Source organism: Rhinolophus sinicus, linkage group LG07 (genome assembly GCF_036562045.2).
Source record: "Rhinolophus sinicus isolate RSC01 linkage group LG07, ASM3656204v1, whole genome shotgun sequence".
Taxonomy (NCBI): Eukaryota; Metazoa; Chordata; class Mammalia; order Chiroptera; family Rhinolophidae; genus Rhinolophus; species Rhinolophus sinicus.
Genome location: NC_133757.1, coordinates 85909343 through 85915713, shown reverse-complemented (window position 1 = coordinate 85915713; position 6371 = coordinate 85909343). Strand labels below are relative to the sequence as shown.

Below are 6371 nucleotides of genomic sequence, written 5' to 3'. Positions count from 1 at the left end.
ACCTTCTAGTCCTGTTGACCCTCCAGATAAATCAAGCCTCACAAATGATGCCAAACTAAACCAAAAGAGGAGATACTCAGGCAAACCATAGAATTGTGGAAAATAATAAATCATCATTGCTTTAAGCCATGAAGTTTTGGGGGCTGCTTTAGGATACAACAAAGGCTAAATGAAAGAGAAATTACTACTTGGAAATGGGGTGCTGTGCAATCAAAACCTAAAACATGTGTCATTGACTTGGGGACTAACTGGCCGATGGAGGCAGGAAGAATGTAGAAAAAAACAGATAGCGAAGAATAAGAGATCACAGGAGAGTTCTAATGGATGCCAGAGATAGACCCAAGTTATGTAATGGTAGAAAGATTGGCAAAATTGTTATCTGTAGCAATTTGGAAGCTAGAGATACATTTAATTAATTTGTGGGTGTGGATGAGGAGATTTTCAGGCAGAACGTTGAAAGTATCAATGTCATTTTAAAACTATACTATATGATACATGAAGAGATAAGTGAACTAAAGAAGGAACTGTTGGTTTTTAAGGAAAAATTAGGACGTGTTAGGCTCAGTAATGGAAAATAAAACTAACTTGGAAAATGAAACTATTTCTTATTTCCAGTCTCTCCCAGCAAAAAGTCTTAAAGTACAAAATCATCTCAGGGTAAAGATCAAGTTATGGGTGTGTCTATAAGATAGTTTTTTAAGAGTTTGGAACAATTTCAAGTGGTGCCTAGAAGACCTTCTTTTAGAGGGTCTTCTTAGACAAAGGACTTCTAAGAATCCTAAGGGATTCACATGGCCCAAAAGACAGGAGCCTCTCTTAAAAAGAATTACAGATGTAGCTTTGGGGACATTTATTAATCCCAAATTCAGAAAGCAGAATGTTTAAAAGGATTGTATTAGAAAAAACACCCCCAGCATTACAGACACGTGGTTCTTCCATCTACTTGCATTCATCATTTTGTCCCCTCTAAAGTGACTTCTGGAGCTTCTACTCTGTAGAAACTGCTCTGTTAGTGGACGATAATCAATGGCCTCCTAATTACGTATCAAATGGACTTTTTATTCTTGCCTTATTCCCCTTGAACTGTTTGGAATATTTCACACCATTGCTTTCTTCCATTTTCTTGAGTTTTCTTTCCATCCGATACTGCACAAACCTAATTTTCCTTCTGTTTCTTCAGTTAATGCTTCTCTGACCCCTTTATGATTCTTCTTTTCCTTGCTCGCTGAATAGTTAGTTCTTGACCATCTATTCTTCTTTTTCTGTTTTTATTTCCAGGGTAACCTCACAGTAATCCTATGACTTAAACTATTATTTCTATATGGAAATTTAAATCTACGTCTTCACCCCCTGCTCTAATTTTGGAACTCTAGTCCTACCATTTCAACTGCTTTTAAGTCAGTAAGACTGCCCTTTGAAGCCCAACTCATTTAAGGCAACTTTATTTACCTTTGTATCTCCAGAGCCTAGCACGGTGCCAGGAATGATGTCTAACATATAAATGGGTATGGAATTTAGGGGTGGTTAAGTGGTAAGTACAAGATGACCCCTAATTTATTATTTGGGTAACTGCAGAGATGATGGTTGTTAACTGAGATAGGGAATGGAGAAAGAAGAGAATGTAGAAGAAGAGGAAGAAAAAAAGAAAAAGAATTGTGTGCCATTTTGAGCATGTTAACTTTGAGATCCCAACTGTATACCGACACCAGAGTAAAGTTCCTACAACCCAGCTTGGTCATGACATGACTTCCTTGTTCGAAAGCCTTCTATGGTTCCTCACTGTCGACCAAATCCATATCAAGCACTCTGTCCTGGAATTTAAGATCCTCCACAATCTGGCCACAACTTAGTTTTCCAAAATGACCTCAGATCCTTTCCTTCTACCAAACATCTGCTTTTCATCTCCTGAGCATGCGTCAGACGTTCCACCCACAGGGCCACTCCTTCCATCTGGAATGCACTCCTTCAAAACCCTATTCATGCTTTAGGACTCAACTCAAATAACATTTTATATAATTAGAATTGTTTCTCCAATTACTCCAGACAGAAAGACTTCTACCTCTGAGGACATATCAATCTTGTTATATGTACCGATCATATAACATTCCTTCATACTCGTGGTATAGTTATTCACATATATGTTTTATTACACCTATGAGACTTAAAGCTTTAAGAGGGTAGAGATTGTGTTTCATTTTTGTTTTCAGTCTTTTCTAGCACCTAGGCCACTGTCATGCTTAAAAAATGAAATAGCCGGTTGTTTACCAGCAAAATGAGTTTATTCGGGAATAGCAGAAAATTGCAATTCGGAACAAGCAAGCTGCAGCCAAACGATAGGCAAATCTGGAGAAGGAAGGAAAGGGGTCTTCTTCTATAGAAGAAAGGAAGGAATTGGGAGGTGTGGTGTTGAACAAAAGTCCATTGGAGGAGAGCGAAATTGGCGTTGTCTCTGCTTCTCATCAGCTGGGTTGTTTGCTGGGCAAGGAGAAAAATCTCCCTTCTGATGGGGTAGTAAAGCAAGCTACTTCCTGTTGAGGTTTGTAAAAGGCAACCGGTGATAACACGTGAGAGCTCCCACTCCCAGGATTCCCCACTCCATAGAATAAGGCTTCCTGGGGCAGCCAGTTAGCTCAGTTGGTTAGAGCGTGGTGCTGGTAGCACCAAGGTTGCCGGTTGGATCCCCGCATGGGCCACTGTGCGCTGCGCCCTCCTTAAAAATAAAATAATAATAATAATAATAATAATAATAATAATAATAATAAAATAAGGTTTTCTGTACTTTTGCACCGCCATGTAACATATAATAAATGCTTAAAAAATAATAATAAAATGAAAGACTAGAATAGAGATGAATGAATAATTGAAGGCAAGAAGAAATGAATGGATGAAGTAGTTGAGAGTAACTGCTCCCCAGTTGTATTTCTATGTGTATACCCTTCAGCAAGTCCTTAGTAACTATAATGAATGTGCCAACACTGAATGAAGCATGTGTTCAAGAGAAAATAAGAGGCCAAGAAGTATAGAATGACTATCAAAGTTTGGGCTAATTGATCCATGGTTTGGAGTTTGTGGCTTTGGGGCCCAGGTAGAACTTCTGTGCCAATTAGTAGAATAGACAGTAAAAATAGAAGCCAAGTGAAATGTTTATACTTGTCCAGGCTCGCTACATATAAATTATTAATGTTTCCTGATACTACATTTTCCCTGAATATATTTAAATGTAAATACATTGGTGGAAGCAGAAAATACATTTATATTTCCATTGTTCCAATGTAATTTATAAAACTAACATTTATTATATGTTTCTGGTTACAAAATACATACGTATTCATTGTAGAAAATTTGTAAAGTGCAGAGAAGCACAAAGGTGAAATTAAAATTATTTATAAGCTCCCTTCTGAAATATATATTTATTAACATATTGTTATATATTCTTTTAGGGTTTTCTTTTTCCTAAGTGTGGGATAATACCATCTTCTAATTTGCTTTCCTTTGCTTTCCTTCTCTTAATATGCTTAGAATATTTTCTATGTAATAAAGCATTCCTTGTTGTTTTTTTTGGTGTGTGTTTTTTGCCAGATCCTGCTTCAACTTTATTGGTCCAGATAGCACAGGAGGACACCAGCCCCACACAGACAGCAGCCCAAGGTCCCCCAGTCTCTCTGTCCTCCATTGGCAGACAGGCCACTACTGTGGAGCCTTTGTGGCAGCCTGGGCACCTTTGGGAGCCGGAGCCTGAGCTGGAGGCAGAGCTGCAGCTGCAGGACCCCTGGGGCCTTGGTTTGAGCCTTGCCCTTGGCCTTTGGCTGGCAGAGCCTGAGACCTTTGGCGATGCCGGCTCGAGCATCTTTCCCAAGCTTGGGGTGGGCGATGTAGGCAAGTCGACTGAGCTTGCGGCTGCCACCGTTTGGGACCTTGGCCTTGACCTCCTTGGGCTTTATGAGGGCCTTGATGGCCTCAGCCCGTGCACTCAAGGCCTTGGCGTTGTTGGCCTGTATCTTCTTCGGGCCCTTCTTGTTGTGCTTCTTGGCAAAGCGCATGTTCCTCAGGAACTTGGGGTCCACCCCCTTAAGAGATTTGTATCTTTGTGATCGGGGTTTCTTGATGCCGTTTCTGTGCCATTTTCGGGACTGGTTGTGCGGGGTGTGGTTCTTGGACTTGGCCATGTCTGCAGCCAAGCCCGCAACTCCAAAACTCCTGGGACCTGAAGAGAAGAAGGAAGCGAAAGCATTCTTAATAGAACATAACTTTTAGTGATTGTTGCATATTCCATCATATCATGTAGTCAGTTTGTTACTCATTGACATTAAGCTTGTTTTGAACATTTCACAATTATACATAACTCTGATAAATATCCCTATACTCAAAGCTTTAGCACCTCTCACTATAGTTTGATAAATTCTAATTCTGGGTCAAAGAGTATGCACAGTCTTATGGCTTTTCATACATATTGCCAGAAGGTTTTGTTTGTTTTGTTTTTAAGAAATTTATACTTTCATTAACACCATGTGAAATTTTCTATTGCCCCATACCTCCTTCACCAGTTTTATAGGTAAAAATTTATACTTCATTGTTTAATTTACATGTATCTGAGTTCCTGTGTGTTAAATTTCCTCCTAACTTATATGAGCCCTTTATTTCTTCTTTTGCCACTTGAGGGTTTATATCCTTTTTCCTTTTCTATTGTATTAATGTTTTAAGAGCTTTTTATATATTAAAGATGTTAATCTTTTGTTACATATTACAATCATAATTACCCAGTTTTCGTATGCCTGTGAACTTCATTTATCTTGATTTTTTTACACATAAAATGTTTTCATTTTCTGTTGTCAGAAACATATGAATTCTACTTTTACTTGTGTAAGCTCCCTTCTGAAAGAGTGTGTGCTTTTGCTTGTTCTTTTATTTCATTTTTAATATTTTAAACTTTCAATCACGCCATAGTTTATACTGAAGATATTGTGAGATGGGATTATGACTTTATTTCCTGCCCCCCCCAAATAATTAGGTAATCCTCCTAGTATTATTATTGAATGATTTCTTTTTTTGAAAAATTTGAAATGCCACCTTTGCCATATATTGCATTTTTACACACACCATTATCTGCTCTAAACTTTCTATTTTGTTTCATTTATTTGTTTATCTATTCTGAGAGGATACTTTTTATTATTGTAGAATTATAATGCGGATAAATATTTACTAATGTAATTCCACCCTACTTTTCTTCTTTTTAGAAGTTTATTGGCTCTTCTCATCTATTTATTTTTCCAGATAAACTTTTTAAACGATTTACTCAAGTTCCAAAAAAGTCCTTTAAGGATTTTATCGCGATTTCATTAAGATTCATAAATAATGGTGAACTGAGAATTTGCAAAATCCTGTCTACCCATCTAGAAACATGATTTTATTCTAGCTCTTCATTCCTCAGTTTTCTCATGCATCAAGTAAATTTCTTATTACATTTATGTCTAGAAATCTCATTTTGTTGTTATTGCTTTAATGAATGGAATCTTAATTCATATTTTCTAACAGACTATTGCTGATGTAGTGTATATTTATTTTGCAACTGGCCAATTTAGCGAACTCTCCTAAGACCTAAGAAGCTTATTTACTTCTCTCCCATTAAGTATATCACCTACAAATATTTGTTTATTGGTTTTGCCATCCTTTTCTATTTCATTTGTAGTTCTTTTTTATTCTAGATATTGATTTCTTATTGGATTTTGATTTTATATATATACCTTCTCCAAGTTGTCACCCAGCTATTAACTGTACATATCGTATACTTCATTTAACAGAATTCTTTCATGTCGATGCAGGGCCATCAAAGCTTCACCTTACAGTTGGTGGTTTGGGGGTACCATTCAAAATGCCATTCCCCACCCTTAGGTATGATTTACTCCAACTTTTTTATTAACTTTATAGTTTCATATTTTGATCTTTAATCCATTTGGAATATATTTTTGCAAATACTATGAGGTAAATTTCCTCCATATTATAAGCCAGTTTTCTAGCACTATTAACTAAATAATCCATTCTATTGATATCAACTTGTGGTTATCTCCTCTTTGATAAATCAAAAACACATATGCAGGAGTGTAATTTTGAGCTCTCTTTTTTCTACTTATATCTATTTGCCTTCACATCTGATAGAGTAAATTGCCTCATTATACTTTATTTTTTCAAAATTGATTCAGCTATTCAAGAAATTCCATTCTTCCATAAAAATTTTTAAATAAGTTTGTTGAGTTTCTAAAAAGAGTCCTACTGGAATTTTAATTGGCTTTGCATTGACTCTATACACTAATTTGGTCAGATTAAAATCTTTATATCATCAGATGCTCTAGCTCACTCATGAGCGTGGCCCGTCT

General features: G+C 36.7%; 1 pseudogene; it reads right to left on the bottom strand.

Moving 5' to 3' along the window:
- Positions 1–3687: 3687 nt before the first annotated feature.
- Positions 3688–4198, bottom strand: LOC109435976 (large ribosomal subunit protein eL29; annotated as a pseudogene).
- Positions 4199–6371: the final 2173 nt, after the last annotated feature.